This window comes from Thermobia domestica, chromosome 11 (genome assembly GCF_964235325.1).
Source record: "Thermobia domestica chromosome 11, izTheDome1.hap1.1, whole genome shotgun sequence".
Classification (NCBI taxonomy): domain Eukaryota; kingdom Metazoa; phylum Arthropoda; class Insecta; order Zygentoma; family Lepismatidae; genus Thermobia; species Thermobia domestica.
The window spans coordinates 212,933,225-212,951,970 of NC_137464.1; the positions used below are offsets into that span (position 1 = coordinate 212,933,225).

General features: G+C 35.3%; 1 long non-coding RNA gene across 2 annotated transcripts in view; it reads right to left on the bottom strand.

The window, feature by feature from the left end:
- Positions 1-18,746, bottom strand: part of LOC145664715 (uncharacterized) — a 32,934-nt gene that overhangs the window by 13,370 nt on the left and 818 nt on the right. For both annotated transcript variants that reach the window (XR_014127512.1, XR_014127513.1), the window contains exon 2: positions 11,711-11,927. This is a non-coding gene — a long non-coding RNA (uncharacterized LOC145664715). The remainder of the gene's footprint in view (positions 1-11,710; positions 11,928-18,746) is intronic.

Consider the following 18,746-nt stretch of genomic DNA (forward strand, 5'->3'; position numbering starts at 1 on the left):
TCTTGTATGTTTTCAAATCATGGTCGCTTACTTTGAGGAAAGAACGTAGTTTGAAAACAAGATCCTGAGACAAATATTCGATCCCAAGAAGAATGGGAATGAGGAACGGCGGAAACTTCATAACAAGGAACTGGATAATTTATATCTTTACCAAACATTGTTAGAGTCATCAAGTCTAGGAGGCTCAGGTAGGCAGGTCATGTAGCCAGAATGGAAGAAAGTAGGAACGCTTTCAAAGTTTTAAATGGAAATCCAATCGCAGAACGACCTTTAGGAAGACTAGGCGCAGATGGGAGGATGTATTAAGACGGATCTCACAGAAATAGAGAAACTGGATCTAAGTGGCTAAGGACAGATGTCAACGGAGAGCTTTCGTGAACGCGGCATTGAACCTCCGGATTCCATAGGCCATAGAGTTAGTTAGTATATATATTTTTGGAAAATACATCGGCCTTGTATATATGATAAAAGCTGTGTTTCACTTTCCTGGCATGTGTTATTAAACACAGCATCATCGCTTTTATACTTCAACAAGGAGAACAGTACTGCAACGTTTTTATGAACTTTACATCAAGAAAGTAACACGTATCTCCAATTTATAACTATTTTTTTTTCCTTAGAGGCAACACTTAACCCAATGTATGAAGCAATGACCAAGGAACTAATGATCATGCCAAAAGTGCTTACGCTTGGATAAATTGCTAATTGCGCTTTTTATACCAACTCGAGGATGATGAATCCAATAGAACTATTTTCAAACATATTCGTCCCTGGGGTCTCGAGAAAAAGTATCTAAGTAGCTGCGATATTTATTTATATCCCACATTTGTGATCACTTTTCTAGGAAACTCATGGACGCGGTATGTTTAAACATAGTTCCGTTAGATTGGCACTTTTACTATTTGCATAAGCGGTATTTCAAAGATTCTAAACTTGGTCATTTTTCTTGTGATTCCATGGACGGATATGTTTAAAAATACTTCTATTAGATTCAGCATTCTAACATTAGTATAAAAAGTGTAATTAGAAATGTATCCAGGAGTGTTTACTAGTTGCATAATCGTTACGTTTTTATTTTTACCCTTAACCTCTTACCATACAGATTTTAAACAGAAACGTATTTCGATTTTAATGTATTTTTTTCATTACTCACTTGAAATAATCACTTAAGAAAATTATAAATTCCCATGATAATATTGATTGTTCACAACTCAACAATCGGGTTCATGTATCTATAAAGCCCTTTAATCCGGAGTATACTCGTGCTCGCAAACGGACCATTATCACCTATGGAACTTGTGCAAATAAGCTAGAAAATTATTTAGACAATCAAAATTAACAGAAAACACAAGAGGAATAGCTTCAAGAAACATGGAAGAAAACGAAGGTACCAGAATTTGCTTTATTATAATTTAACTTTAAAAATATTTAATATAGTGGATTTATTGATTCGACATATTCTCCCACATTGCACAGAATGTTTCTTGCTACTACTACAATTAATTCAGGTTGCCAGAGCAACTACATGGATTCCCACTACTATACGTTTTACTGTATATTTGAGGTCGATGTTAATTATGGCAATGATGTTTTTCTTCCGAGATCCCTTTCTTTGTTTCCTAATACTCGATTGCATTAGTATCTGAAAGGCAGTGGGCTCACACGAGCCCAATTCAGTACACGGCTATCATAATGACTGGAAGGATCAACTCAGATTTGACCTAGGGTTGATGCCTGACACAAACCCGCCTTAACCTCGACAAAGGGTGATCACTGTCATAATTCATAGATGCCACCATTACCTTTCGTTGTACGAACGGGCAGCAGTTGAATCTATGGGTCATGACAGTAATCTGTCTCTCCCAAGGAGAAGAGTGTCACAGGAAACGTCTTCCTAATTTTTGACCCCCCAATAATAATAATAATAATAATAATAATAATAATAATAATAATAATAATAATAATAATAATGAAATATTTTTGAATTTGGATTGCCAAAGATTATATTATTTGGATTATGTTAGGAGGTTAAAATGACTTCACAGAAATGAAGGAACCCTCCTACATGTTATAGTAAAATACCCAGGCGGCTACAAAGGAAGCGGACCACAATTGAAGGAAACCGCGCGTTTCTTTGTTACATGGGAAGGATAATTCAACATGTCCTTCCAGTTGAGGGTGGCCTGCCAGTTGACCTGCTGAAAAAGAAATCGATGTTGCAATTTTCACCCTCTTGCTTACTGATTCTTCAGTAGTCTTAGCAGAAAGACAGATTTATCTGGTTTTTTTCGTTACTTTTGTTTTCATTGCATCCTCCTCCTTCCGTCTCCTTTAGCTTTAAGGGCATAATTCTGGGGCGTTAAACTGAAATATTTCATTTAATTTGAATTCGTTGTAATGAAGAGAAAAAAGAAATCAGTCATTAGTTTCATGATATGTGCTTATATTACTCTTAAATATAGCATATTGTTAATATTATGTAACTTCCATAACGACAACGCTTGTACGAACCAAACATGTTAAGTAGTTCGCCCCTGTCCTCCCCCCCCCGCAAGGCAGTGCCGCAAAAGCCTTAATGAGAAAAAAATACAATCTTTCTTTGCCGCTCCCAGAAATCCGTCCTTGACCGCCCCTGTTCATACTATTCAGGGTTTGCCCAAATGGGCCCAGCCCGAACAAACCTACCGGGTTTTTTCGGGTTGGACCCACCTGGGTTTTTGACCTATTTGTTAGTATATTATTGATACAACTAAGGTGATCACATTGTAAGTGATTTTTATCAGATTTCAGACTTTCCTTGGTCGAATTAGAGGCTTTCACGTTAAGGTATACAACATTCAACATAAGACCTTTATAAAGTTCTGAATGCACTAAATGAATTTTAAAAAAAATACCTTCGCTTGAGATAGTTATAAAACAAATTAATGTGTGGATTATGCTTATAGCCTATTTGAAGTAAAATAAGCAATTCTGTACTTTAGAAAATATTTTCCGTGAATAGTATGCTCGTCGACTTGGCGATACCGAGGGACATTATCACTCATACGTTTGACGGGTTTAAGGTCATAGGTGCCGGTACTAATAGTACATATATAAATACATTAGTAAAACTATTAGTATTATTTCTTACCTTTGATGTAAAACACAAGGTTCTTCAACTAAAATTTGGTTTTCCAACAATAACAGTTTAGTTCAGTCATTTGTTGCTACTCTTCAAGTAAGCATTCTGTAGAATCAACACCAGCAATAGCGTAAAAATTCTTGTCAAATTTAAGAAGCTTAATGCCCGGGGTTTCGAAGACTACGTAACGCTTACTATTTCAAGTGCTGAGTTCAAATTTCCATACTAGTGGAAGTTTTGATGTACACGCTGTGAAAGAAGTGCTCGGGAAATTCCCGAATTAAACGCAGAAGGATCGGAAATGAATACTTCAACAATAAAAGTATTTATTTTACGCTTAAGCCTGCCATACGTCCCGTAAAAAACGGGAGTGTCCCGTTTTTGGGCCCGAGTGCCCCGCGTCCCCGTAAATTTAGTCGGGACAGGGAAATGTCCCATATTTTAACTCCGTTCTATTTCTGCTATCAATATCAGCTTATTCGAAAAGTGAAAAACAAAAAATTCTGACATTGGCTGGGAATCCTGTAACTAGTGTATGAACAGTACGCTGTTGCATGTAACAGTTTCGAGGAAGTTATAACACCACAAATTTGCAATGCTACTTTTTCCATTGCACTTGATGGAAACTCGGATACTCTCCGGAACATTAAAAAAATGGTTTTGAGTGTTTCTACATTTACAAGATGACTAACCTTTTCTTAACAACACATTAGATAAGTTAACAAAAATCATAATCTTTTTCAGAGGCTAGGGGCACAGAATTGTGCTTTGGTCTAGGTCTTAGAAAAATGTAAATCTGGTCCTGATAATTGCACACGACACAAAGAGAAAAATCAGCTTTTCATCAGATTAAACTGACAAACGTAATTTTGACAGATACGTAATTTTGTGTAAATAAATATTGCTAAACGCGCGAAAAATATTGAAAGTAGATTGTACCACTGATTTAAATAATTTGCATATTGTTTTCCTGTAAAGCATTTTAATAGCCCCATCTTAAGTTTTTAGGCATCTTTAGTCTATACAATTAATTGCAGGGTACGAAATGAGAAAAGCAGCTCTGCTTAGTGAACTTTCGCCAATTATATTCTTGAAAAAAAAATTAAAATTAAATAAAATGAAATCTTTTACTTTTAGTCTCACGGTTATACCTGCTATGCTCAAGGTGACGGTGATGATGAGAAATGAATGAAATGACAGAATGAAGAAAGTGGGAGGAAACGTGAGACTCTCGAGAAAACCCACGCAAAGGTGTTTGTCCACCACAAAGCTCACTTGGCGCGAGCTAGGATCGAACTAGGAACTCCATGCACTAGAGGTGAACGCTCTACCACTGAGCCACCCCGGCCTATTATATTTTGTTCATAACCACATTACAGTTCATTGCATTGTGTTGGAAAGTTGAGGAAGGGGGGGATCTGAGGTGTCCCGTATTCTCATGGAGAAAATATGGCAGGTTTATTTACGCTGAAAGATGTTAATTTCATATAAGACATTCTGAAACATGTATTTATTTCATACAACATGAATTGTATCTTTGTTTTAAATTAATAGAGCCCTTTTGGTATTCATATTTGGCGAACGTCAATCAGGCTTCTGGATGACTTGATCTATTACATTTGTTCGTTTGTCTACCGAGCTCCTTCATGGCTATGCGGTTAGTGTACGCGTCTTCAGCGTGGGACCTGGGTTTGCTTCCCGGAGGAAGCTCATATGGTTTGGATTCCACGTTAATCAGTAGGTCCCGTCTCATATAGCCTCGCTGCTGAAAGGGACGTTAAACACAAAATCAACTCAACTCGTTTGTCTGCCTCTACCACACACACTACTGAGTACAACTTTTGGCCTTTTAAGCTAAAATTTTCAGAATACAAGCACGAGACACTAAATTTCCTGTATAGATTTTGGCAGCATACCAACGTAAAATTTCAAAATGGCGGAAATTTATTTTCAAAACAGCGAGTATCCACGCTACGAAGCGCAATTTTCAGTCTTTTAAGTTGAAGTTTTGATGGTGAAAGCACGAGATCTGCCAAATTTGCTGTATAGATTTTCTCGGCGATCGAATGTAAAATTTCAAAATGGCGACCATTTTTTTCAAAACAGCAGTAAGTAGAAAATTGTTGCAAGTTGTGACAATGACAATCTTGAAATATAAATCACATTTTAACATTTTTACCCCCAAAGACACTGAAATATTTCGAAAAAACCCGATTAAACCCGAAAAAACCCAATTAAACCCGAAAATACCCGAAAAACCCATATGGGCCCAGGTGGGTTGGGCTTTTTCAAAAAAGCCCGGGTTTTTTCAAACCCTGATACTATTATACTGAATTCCTATTATTATTATTATTATTATTATTATTATTATTATTATTATTATTATTATTATTATATAATGTATCCATCGATAATAAAAGTTTAACGATGGCAACAACCTATTACTTCGACACCAAACACGTGCCGTTAATGGCTTATTTGGAGTGTTATTTATGAGGGCGGTTAGGGTAAATTTTCTGCTTGAGTACAAAGGAAGTCGGTTGGGGACCAATAGAACGTCTCGACTATACCAGTTTAGCAGCGAAGTTATAACTATTGAAAATGTTGCCAGAGAGTAGCGTAACGGTCTAGAAATGTTTAAGTTCTCCCGGATACAAGGTAACGTATATTCATTTCCAATCAAGAATACTTCTCATCTGTAAAATGGATTTCGGATAACTGAAAACAAATTTAAATAGCCCCTCTGAAGATGTAGTAAATTCCAAAATTTTAGTTGCTAATGGACATAAATAATAAAGATTTGTGAAAAGCGAATTCATACAATGATAAAATATTAAGATAAATCCAAATAATTTCAAATGTATTTAAGCAATCTATAAGAAATTTTAGTAACTACACTGCTGAGGCTTTCAAAAGCATTATTAACAATGCTATAAGTAATGCACTGTTGCCAACCCGGCATGTATTTTTCTTCTTTTCAAATAGCACTACGTCATATCATACGTCATATATAAGATGAATGCATAATGATGAACAAAAATATGTCTATTAAGCAGCAATGTTGCAAATTTTAAGAGTTATTTAATAAGATTGATTGCTAAAACTTTGATCTACATATGTTGCAAAACACACGAAAATAAGTAATAGTTTCTGAAGAAAGTAGTTCCAAAGAGAGCTATCCTAACTTTAAGTTGAAAAATATGTATCTATCAACAGTATTATCAAAATAAATAAATAAAAATATTTTTCAACAGTTTTGTATAGAATATTCCGAATGGACTAGTTTCCAAACTAATATAACACATTTCTCATATCAAAACTTTCCAAGTATAAAAACTGAAGAATATCACAGTGAATTAAACAAAATATTCATCAAAGAATCAGGCCAGGAAGAGAGACATGAAAATCACTAATATGAAATGTGTTTGCCAGTCATCGGTGTGGCCAAATTGTTAGCGTACGGAATTTCCATGTGGTAGATCAGGGTTCAAATCTAGCCTATACCAACTACACACACACACACATATTATATATATATATATATATATGTATGTATGTATAGGATTATCCAAACATTAAGTGAGAAAATATGTCAGATGACGAAAAGGGTTGGCAAAATATAAAATTATATTTCAGTAACTTTGAAAAGGATTTTGATCAGATTCATTCCGATCAAGGAGCAAGACTGAAATAATGTGTCTCTTCAAAACTACACTTAAAATGTGCAATACACCTATATGTTATACAAATATTCTTGTTCGTCGTTACCTAGTCATACATCTTGTGTATCTAAATAAACGAACTGGAATATTTTGACACATCCTAACAAAGGAAAATAACTAACTAGAGAATCAATTTCAGAACATAAATCTTGTTCGTCTCACATCCGGAAAAATAACCAATGTATTGATTGGTATTTGGATGTTTTATCCTATTCCTGTGTCAAGGTAAAGTATAAAAGTGTCTCCGTCCTGACCCATGGACAGGACAATGCAACGAGGACCTTTGGGAACAAAACTTACCAAAAGATGTCAATATACAAAACATAAAACTTCCTTAGAATTCCACTCCTACCATACAACTATTAGATGGGGTCTTAATGTGGTATCAAACGTATTTTGAAACGCATTACCGACTACGTTGCTTTTAAATAAATTCAACATAAAAGTTTATCAACGTAAAAGAAAATTGTTGTTGTAGTTTACATCGAATCTTCTAGTTTTCAGACCTTACCCTCATGCATCCAGACTTCACACTGGTATATTATTTTACTGTTTGACACCTACGAATATACTACGTAATATATCTGTATATTGTTCACTTTGTCATTTGAACACTCTAATGTGTTGTTTTTATTGTAAGAAGGTATTTTGTTTTGTACATTGTTCAAAACTTGCGCAGCAAAGTTATTTTAATTCACCATTATTTGTTTGATGTTAGTATAAGAAAATATCTCAAATGTGTATGAAGTTTTCTACTACTCTCCAATACTTTTCCCAAATTAAAAAAAAAAAAAAGGTATGGTAATATTCGAACAATAATCTGTTGCGTAGAAATTCAAATTAATTACATGGTCACACCAACAACTGACAAACATACTTCATTTTCGTAATTTCACGTCTTGGTATGGCTCGTTTCAGTTTGACTTGTATGAACCATTAGCCCAATCAAGCATGACTAATTATTTAATAATGTTACGTAGCAGGAATTATGACGCGACACTCGATGTTTGAGACGCACGTGTATTAGTACATTATCATAGCTTTTTATCAAATAGCAAAGACTCAATAAGAAATTTAAAAGTACAACTGAGTTTATGCATCGAACACACGTCTTCGGCTTACGATACCGGTGCGTTAACTAATACCTTACCAGATGTTGGGCAGTAATCAGTAGAAAACAAAGATTGGATCCAAGGAAGTTTTTCGTCTTCGATTAGTGAGTCAAAAAAACAATCACCTTACGACCTGAACAGCAACAGTCAATTGCAGATTCATTCAATTACATATTATCATGCTGGATGAGAAAGTTTCCAACGCTTCCCGGAATAACGATATCCTTACTTTATTACGTGGTTTAGAGCATGAATAACGTTTTGATGTGACACGCTCAGTGACAAGAATATATCCCCTTTTCTCGAACGTAATAAGAAATTTAATTTGTTCATTTACTACCATTAACTAACTAACTAACTCTATGGCCTATGGAACCCGGAGGTTCAATGCCGCGTTCACAAAAGCTCTCCACTGACTTCTATCCTTAGCCAATTGGATCCAGTTTCTACTTTGTATTCCTATCTCTACGAGATCCATCTTAATATTATCCTCCCATCTGCGCCTAGGTCTTCCTAATGGTCGTTTTCCGATTGGTCTTCCAGTCAAGACTTTGAAAGCGTTTCTACTTTCTTCCATTCTAGCTACATGACCTGCCCACCTAAGCCTCCTAGACTTGACGACCCTAACAATGTTGGGTAAACCGTATAAATTATGTAGTTCCTCGTTATGAAGTTTCCGCCATTCCCCATTCCTGTTCCTCTTGGGTCCGAATATTCGTCTAAGGATCTTGTTCTCAAATACTTTCAGTCTATGTTCTTACTAATTGAAAATCCTGAGAGATTTGATTCTTGTAACATTTATAAAACACCAACAGGAGTTAAGCCTGCTTAATACACAGAAGAAAGGGGGGGGGGGGGGGAAGTGTCACATATAAGTGTTTTACGTAATTGTACTTAATTTTGGATGATTGGTGAATTTAGAGTTTAGTGTCCCTTTGAGAAAAGTGGCTATATCGCGTGGATTTACAGCTTAAAGTGGGATCCGAATCACATGAGTTCCCACCGGGAATCGAACCCAGTTATTTTGTACTTCATTTTAATAAAAACGAGAGGATGTTGGAAAATAATTAGCAGTAAATAATAACTTGACAAAAACTGATTATCCAAGTAGATATGGTATGCTGGTTCTACTTAGCTACAAATAGATCCGATCAATATGTACTAATCTGCTTAACTGCAAATAGACCCGGTCAATATATACTAAATATCCTGATCTACTATTACTTCTATATTAAATAACAACATTAGTCTGTCCCTATACTCACACATTTTCGGTCTTAAGATCGATCCTCAACTGTTCAGAGTATATGAACAGTACCAGAGTTCTGCTGTAAGAGGACAACAATATTTATACTGTGCGTTAATGTACAGGTATTACCATTTCATTACGAAATAGAGAAAACATCTGATTTTCTCTTACCCCACATCCTTCCAAAGTGCAAATTAATTGGTAGTTGTATGGAAGGTACAACGAGCAACACAGACATTGCCTTGTAAGATATAAGAAACAAATGAAAAAAATTGAAACGTTTAGCAAAGTGCCTCCTTTTCCTTCTTTTGTGTTGTGTGGTTTTTACATAGGCAAAAAGTCGCTTTCCCCAAAACAAGTAAAGAAAGGAAAGAAATAAGAGAGCTATATATATATATATATATTTTTTTTTTTTTTTTTTTTTGTACTAGAACTGGCACTACTGTGTCTCTCAGTGTGACTTGAACTGGTAACCATGTTTTTGTGTTTTGTTTAACAGTTGTTTACTGAGTGAAGTTGTACCAAGTAGTATAGGTGTCGAGATAAATCGCAAATTTACAAAGGAACGGCATGTTTTCGTGCTACAAGCTTAGTGGAAACAACAAAAACACAAAAGTGATGATAGCAGACTTCAGGACAAGATTTCCTGGTGTGGAACCACCTCATGTCAAGCCATAAGAAAACTGAACCAATGATTCGAAGATACAGGTTATGTGTATGATCTACCGCCAAGTGTGAAACTAAGTGCACGAAATGAAGGATACTGAACTTACTCCTTAGAATTGTGTATCTAACCCGAAGAAGTCTACCAGAAGGCGCACACGTGACCTGGGAATAACATATACCTCTTTAAGAATTATGCTAAAGGATTTGAGGATGAAACCTTACCGGCCAAAGCTTCTGCACACGTTGCACGAATGTAATCCGGATCAACATGATGAGTTCTATGAGAAGTTTTTCATTCAGAATGAAGCTGACACAGACTTCTGGAAATTAATTTTGCGGACAGATAAGGCCTCATTCAAGACGAACGGTCGCGTAAACAATCACAATTGTGTTTATTGGAGTGATACCAATCCACACGAAATGGTAACGAGAGTTAAACGTCCCTGTTATCACATTTTGGGAATATATTTGGAGTAGTTGTGTCATAGAACCATTCCTTTTTGAAGGAACTGTTACAAATGACACATACCTTCATATGTTGTGGAAATTCATTTCAGAACTAGAATATAACCCTCATTACAAAAACATTCAGGCCACGTGGCGACACAATGGACCTTAGTGTCGTTGTGAGAAATGTTTTGGATCATCATTTCGTTGAACGGATTCCGTGACCTCGTACGATTTCTCCATGTGGAATATTGTCAAAGACGAGGTAACAATCATTCGAGAGGTTGGGTGCTAATCCTCGGTTGTGTCATATCTGCAAATCAGCGCTAAGAGATGTGTCTTGTGCACTGAATATTGTGAGATAGCCTGAATAGTATTTGTAAGTACAATAAAAATTATCAAGTCACATAGCTTCTTTTATTTTATTTCTTCACATATTGGGAAAAGCAAATTTTTGACTATCCTGTATATACTCTACTAAGTTGTTCCCATGCACGCTTCCGGATTCCTTTGTTTTAATTGTAGTGCATATCAAATCATTATGGTGGAAAATCTGATGGAAGAACTTCGAGAAAACCCACGGATACTTTGGTGTCCACCTTAAACTCGCAGGTTCTGGAACCATTCGCATTACGTGTGGGTGCTGCTCTATTAGTGCACGTCATTACCAAAATATGCAGTATCAATCATGCCTGTAGCCGACCTGTTCAAATATGAAATGACTACAAATATGAACTGGCAGGAACTCGAATTCAAATCCACTGCTTGTCGGTAGGTTGCTTTCACCAATCGGTGGGAGCTCATATGGATCGGATTCCACATTAAGTTGTAAGTTCACGTCTCATAAACCTCATTGATGAAATGGGTACTATACTCAAAATCCATTCATCCACCAATTAAGTTACAATATGGCCAGTTTTACTGTATTTTGGAGCTTGATTCCTTCAACACTTATACTTTAGCCATCTAAAAGCAATCCAAGCTCTGTGGACATTTTATTTTATTACACGAAATACTCACTTATACATCTTTTTTTTTTTTTTTTTTTGGACAACTGGTGCCCAACTTTTCTTCTCTTATTCTTCCATTTTTTTTCTCTCTATGACCCGCGCCATCAATGCGGGGAAGAGGATGGACATGACAAAGAACTAGAACCTGTACAGAATGAGGGGCGCCCATAATTCTCAAGGTTGTAAAGCTAAGAACATTTTTCCTTTCTTTCTATGTTGATTTTCGCAGCCTTATATGTCACATATGGTACGGCAGCCCTGGACAGCAACAGCGTACAAATTACATCAAATTCAATCAAAATTATCGATTTGTTAAATGTCTTTTCCACATGATTATGATATGTTTTTGGAACAAGGTAAACACAAAATGCCAAACTACTTACATATTCTTTGTAGGACTGCAGTCTGTGAAGCTTCTGATTTCCATCGTACAGTTTCTTCATTTGTTGTATAACAAAGAGAACAAGAAGGAAACCTCCAACGTATAATATTACTGAAAAGATACTGGGCCAGCGACGTCGGACTAACATCCTGCCCACATAGCCACATCTTCTGACAATCTCTACTGCACTTCATTCTACACTGATAACAAATCTGAAACTGAACAACGTCAATCTTATTATATTCCAATTCACTGTATTTTGTACAACTGTTTTAAAAGAATAAAGCTCCTTATTTTTAAAACCTCCTATCGTCTCATTGCAAATATAGCTACAGACAATATAGAGTGAAACTTCATTTACCTTTCATACATAATTATGTATGTAGGTAGGTAAATAAATAAAATAAATGAATACGACGATTATTATATCATATAAATCATGACAACTGTGTTACATTCACTAGAAGCTTCGTGGCCACAGGAAGCATCTGTGTACAGGAGCTAACAGCAAAGGGCAATCGAAAGATACTACGTACATACAAATGTATTACTTCATTAAGCTTTAATACAAATTATCACGTAAGTACAAAGAAAAGTACATAACGTAGAAAACAGCTAACAACCTTTTAAATAGTCAAAAGCATACACACAACTTTGCCAACAAAAGGGAAGGTGTTGGTAAATGATACATACTCACGGATCACACAGCTAACGTTTTTCTCATCGTTGACCAGCATGTGTAGATGCCGTTGGGGACTATTTCAAGACTGTTTGCTGTTCGCTACGTATGTATCGTGCCGTACTACAGGGTGTTCAATATACAATGCAACCCGGAGTTTGGGATAGTAGAACTTTTGAACCTGAAGTGATACACAAATAATGGTTATACCAAAATGAAGCCTTGTTCATGCATATATTTTCAAACTAGGAAGTAATGATTAATGATTCTTATAAAATCTTTTCACAACACTCATACTATCAGTTAGTATATAAATAGTGATATACAAATTATTAAATCACACCGTTATTCATTCAAATAACTGAAATTAATTTAGATCTATCCATCCATTACGAAAACTGCCACAAGTAATATATTTTAGTGCAATGCTCCCTTGTGTCCCCTTCTTTACACAACTTTATTAAAGTGACTTTTTTACTTTTTAGTTAATGTCCCACGATTATGCACCGAAGCTAAGGGAGACAGTGATGATAAAATGGATGATAATGGCGGAATGAAGAAAGTTGGAGGGAACGGTAGAACCCACGCACACGGTGTTTGTCCACAACAAAGTTCGGCATTTTATCCAATAACCCCCAACACTTTTTCAACATGACAATAACGACTTACGAACAGGATTCGTTAGGTAGGTTTTGTTGCATTCACTTACTTAGTACCTAGATTTGGCGCGCGGTGGAATCGAACCAGGGGTGAACGCCAGAGGTGAACATCTACCACTGAACCACCATGACCTTCACCTGTCTGCTTAAATTACGCCATTACAAATTACACAAATTGAGGATTCGTACTCATAACCAACGGTAAATGTAAGCTAAGTAACTTGTTATAATAGATACGGTCCAGTAAGCCACGAATTGTGAGAATACAAGATATCGAATTCGAATTTCTCGAAAAAGAGCAATTCTAATTTTTTAAAAAAAATCCTGTAGGTTAGGCCTTTATAAAGATGCAGATAAAATATAATTTTAAAATCATCATGGGATCGAGAGGTACAAGATTCGAAAAAAAAAATGTGGGCAAGGTTCTAGAACACAGGTCCCCCTTCCCACTTAGCTGTAATAAAAGACAGAAAACAACGTGCCCTGCGGAACTCTAACCCGCCTTCACTCGCTAAAGCTCGCTCAGCAATACTATGTGAATTAAATAATTAACAGGGTTCAGAAAAGAATCAACCTAGCTATTAACCTATTTGGGGGTACCTGTGTTCTAGAACCTTCCCAAAATTGTGTGAATATATATTTTTATATATAAGCAGTGGTGATATTCTAATTTTTTAACAAGCGGGCCTCACCTAGGGTGTATATATATATATATATATATATATATATATATATATATATATATATATACACCGTTTGGAGACGCGAATTGCACTATGTCGCAACGTAGCAGATAAAGAACCACAGAGAAAATCTGCCAATCTAACAAATAGTTCCATCGATTCTTTTCAGATGGAAGTTAAGTTGATACTAGCACAATTTACTGACATAGCAATCGATATAACTGCTTGATGGATTCGTAGAGGAACGCTAATGATTCCAAGTTAATCTGCGACTTTGCCACATAGTGAAATCTTGATTTTCTGTAGCGGCTGAAGGCTATATATATATATGTGTGTGTGTATTGATAGGATAAAATATTTTAAATTTTATTCTTGTAACTGTATATATGCTTCGTTGTGTATACTTCTTGTTTTTTCTAGTTCCTTAACGTTATACGTTCAATTTTTTATATATATAGCTTTTCTAGTATGCGATAGAAAATTCCAGAGGGTAAGGACGGTTACAAAAACTTTTTCAAACGATTTTTTTGCGGATCCATTTTAGCGAAAATAAGAAACAGCATAAAAAAAAGACATGGTCACTCGAGGATATATAAGTGAAGGGGCCATTTCATTGTGCGGGAGTTGGGAAGGAATCTTGGCTGCTAGAAGCCTCCCGTCGTTGGTCTAGGTCATTGCCTCCCTGGATTTTTTTTTTTTTTTTTTTTTTTAACTTTCCTATCTGTTAGGGATCGGTTTGAGTGCTAACCGAATGATGGACAATTAAGTTCTTTGAGGCCTGAATGATGGCTGTAGAATTTTCATATATATATATATATATATATATATATATATATATATATATATATATATTAAATTAGGCATTCTTGAGGGACTAACCTAAATGGTGGTTAGAGCAAGGAAGGAACTGCTTGGGTCTGAGTGATGACCGTAGTTAGTATGGAAATTTAGTTTCAGATAGAAATAAGCTTGAGTGATAGCTTATCGGGATGAATAATTGCCGTAATCTTCTAGCTAGATGAAAGTAGGATATTGGGATTTAAAAAAAAAAAAAAAAAAAAAAAAAAAAAATCTGAGGCAAACTTCATTAAAGTACTATTTTATTTTATTTTATTTTTATTTATTTATTTATTATTATTATTATTATTATTATTATTATTATTATTATTATTATTATTATTATTATTTGTTGTTGTTGTTAGGCCACAGAAATCAAAGTGATGGTTTTCTCTTTGGATTGAATAGCCGTCTTTGGACTGAGTGATGTTCTTTGACTTTTTTTTATTGACGGAAGGTTGGAGTCAGGCCTTCTTCATAGATAGGTAGGACTGAGCTGTGAAGATATGACTGACCAGTGAAGTCTGACAGTCTGACTGACCAGTGATAGTGATAGGGTTATTGTTGTGCGTGCGCGTCAAGCTTAAGGGACAGGGTTCCGAAGTTTAAGAGCCCTGAAGATTTTCTTTCGGCTAATTGGATAATTCATTTTTATTTATTTATTTATTTATTCTGATTTAATTCCTGAATAAAGATTTTTCTTTATCCTGAATCTGGTTACAAGTTTTATTGAGAGGTATTCACCTGAATGGGTTGGATTTTTTAAAATTATTATTTATGTTAGTGTTCCTAAATGTTAATATCTCCTAGAGGAACCTGAAGAGACGTAAGAAGAGACCAGCGATAGGAGTTAAAAGGGATAAGTGGAAGGAAACTCTACAAGATAAATATCTTGGCGCCAGCCCACTCAGAAATTTACCTGTCCGTTGAATTGAAACAACTGAAAGTTGCTTGTTTTCACAACAATGAAAGCGAGTGGGAAAAGTACAAAGGTATTTTAACAAATTTGTTTGGCTTCTTTCTTTCACGCTTGGTTAGGTAATGCGTTATATATGTATGTGTGTATGTGTTTATGTCTGGATATAACAAACGGTTCTGAGAACTCGGAATATTTTAACAACCGGTGCGAACCGGCTGAATAGCACCACTGTATATAAGGTTAGTATACAAATGTTCAATATCCTAGCTCTATTTGCATATACATTCACTAAAATTTCCTCATACTGCAATGTTAGCAATTCTATCAAAGTGATGATATTTATCCCTCCCTATTCAATAGTTAAGAAAAAAGCTTAAAACAAGTGCATTCTAATAACTGAAGTTCTACATTGGTACGTCAAATAGAAACCGAGATATATCAAATTAAACAATACACATAAATTTTGGACAGAAAAGAAAATCTCGAACCATAAAATTTTGAATACTAATTTTACCTAGAATGCTGAAGTTTATTTTGTCAATCTTACTACTGTATCTTCGTGTTACATAAAAATCATCAAAATTTGAGAACGCGAGGGAAAAAAAAATTCTTCCTAAGTGCTGATTTGATGAGGAAGACCCTGATCATGATTTAATAGGGGCGCCAGCAGCGAGGATATTTGTCCTCGTCACAATAAGGTGAACAGTAGTCACAAGCTGCACATTAAAAATTCAGAGTTTCAAATCAAAGCAATAAAAAACAAAATATCAAATATAAAAATTAAAACAGAGGTCGTAAGAAGATCAGAAAATAAGAAGATTGTATAAAAAGTAGTGTGAATACTGTTTTCACGTCAGAGGGCTAGATTTCAGCTCTACAAAATTTTCACAGCTGATAAGGGAATATGAGACGATGAAGTGGTCCGAGTTGTAACGACTGCATTCAGGGTTGGCTACTTTAAACCAGCTGATTTTTTTTTTTTAACCGAAAAAAATACTTTACATCGTGTGAACTTCACGGTGACGTTACCACATATCAAACCATCTGCATTCAATTCTCGGTTGAACGACAACCCTTCTTGATAACCTCGGCATTACATAAGGATGTTAAGCCAAAACATACGAAACGATACCAAATTATATATTTCTGCTTGCCTGTTGTTTTATAAGAAGCCAAAGTTGCTTAAATATATTGATAAAAATTGGCATTTAGTTTTAATTTTATTGAATAGTATCTACATACTAAATTCCTAATTTAATCCCTCAGTTTAACGTATTTATGATACCTTGACCTAAAAATTTAGATACCAAGCCAATAACAGGATTTTCCCCAATGGCTAAGGCATGAGTTTCCCGATTTGTATATAATTCCGTATAATGGTTTCACTTGTGCAACTGTTTATCTTTTGTCCTTGTGAAATTACTCTTAATGATTATATTACAGGTATGTAAAGATCAGTACAACGTATTTTTATCAGGAGTGCTTCGTGAGTGAGTCGGCAGACTCATCGTATTTGTGACCAATTAGTCCCGGTTTCGAGTCCAAATGGAGAACAATTGAAGGGTTGGATGCAAGAACCAGGTAGGTCCATTTTTTAGCGAATTTAAGATTTTCACATATTCCAGTAGGATAAAAAAAAAAAAAATCACTCGACATTGTGTGCAAGAATTAAGTGCATCCGTTGATTATATTCAGTGTTATAATGCAAAGGAGGTACATTCATGTCCAAAATTATTGTCGCATGTCTATAAATATGTTATAGGAATACAATTTTATAACGAATTCGCCCAGTATTTCTTATAATGCTAGCATGTGTATAATTGGCAAAGACATGTATGTGGAAAATTCCATGTCAAAAGAGCAGTAAATAAGAATAAAACTTTCTTGTCCATTTAGCAACATTTTGTTTTACTCATTCTAATTTTCGTATTTATAATTCTTTTCTTATGAAATTTTTCTAAGATTTTCTGCTATTCCTAAGTGTTCTCTGAGGTCTACATATTCTAAGTATTTTATAAGAGCCTGTCGAATACCCAGTGGGACAATACAGTCTTTACAATAGGACAGTTAGTGCCACGCACTAGGAATGTGTGAGATGTGTGTAATATGCAAGTTTCACTGTGCAAGATGCAAGTGTCCTGGTCAAGTTTAGGCATACCACATTTTGCAAAATTTACAGCTAAAATTCAATACTCTGCACAGAAAAACTTCATATAGCCTATTTATATTATAGATTTTTGGCGACAGAATTCAATAATACGTACTACAGACGATTTTATGTTTATTAGTGTAAGCATTACAAGTGCTTTACGACGGTTAAAATGACTGAATACATTTGAACGATTACTGTATTAGATACTATTTTCCACCAGCGAAAAATTTCTGTACAGCATACTAAAGTTGTATTTTATGTTTATAGCTAGTATGAAGCTTAGCTCTCATCGTCTTAGAATCTCATCATTTCAAAAATCCAAGCGTTTTCAATGCCTTTGGTTATGCAGATACCTACCGTCGCCGACGCTCCTGCTCCCTTCGGACGCATCCTTGCGCGGCCCAATTGTACAACCCTACGCTGACTCGGTTGGATAGCATTCGTTTTAGTGACACCTAGCACAGGTTTGTTTCCCTATTTTGCACGCTAGTTTTTATGGTATATGTTCAAACGCTGTATTTATACGCAAGTCATGAAAGAATTTCAGTTATCAATAGTTACTTTTGATGGCCACGTTTAACTTCATCTACGCTGAGTGAGTATTATCATGTCGTCCAGTGCATATGTTTTGGAAGACAGTCAGAAAAAATTAGTGAAATAATAATTGGGGTATGTTTAGTACAAGGGGTCCAGAAGCACGTAAAAAACACAACATTTACAGGAGAAATGAGTGATGCAAGTACTTAGACGTAATATAACGTAGCCAACTCTAACCTAATCTAACATAAACTAACGTAAGCTAACCTGAACTAACCCAAACTAACGTAATATTAGTAGAAATAAGCGAAAACCTAAACGTAATATTAGTAGAAATAAGCGAAATTCTATCATTTTTTGGAAAATTATGCGGGACTCCTAACATAAACTAAGCTAACCGAACGTAACCTAAACTAGCCTAACCTAACAAACTAACCAACCCTACCATGAACTAACCGAATGTGAACAGAAATTACCAAAATTGTAACATTTTTTTAGAGAAAATAGCTGGACCCCTTCTGCTAAACACAGGCCGAATAATTTTTCATTCATTATTCTCAGGGTGTGCCTA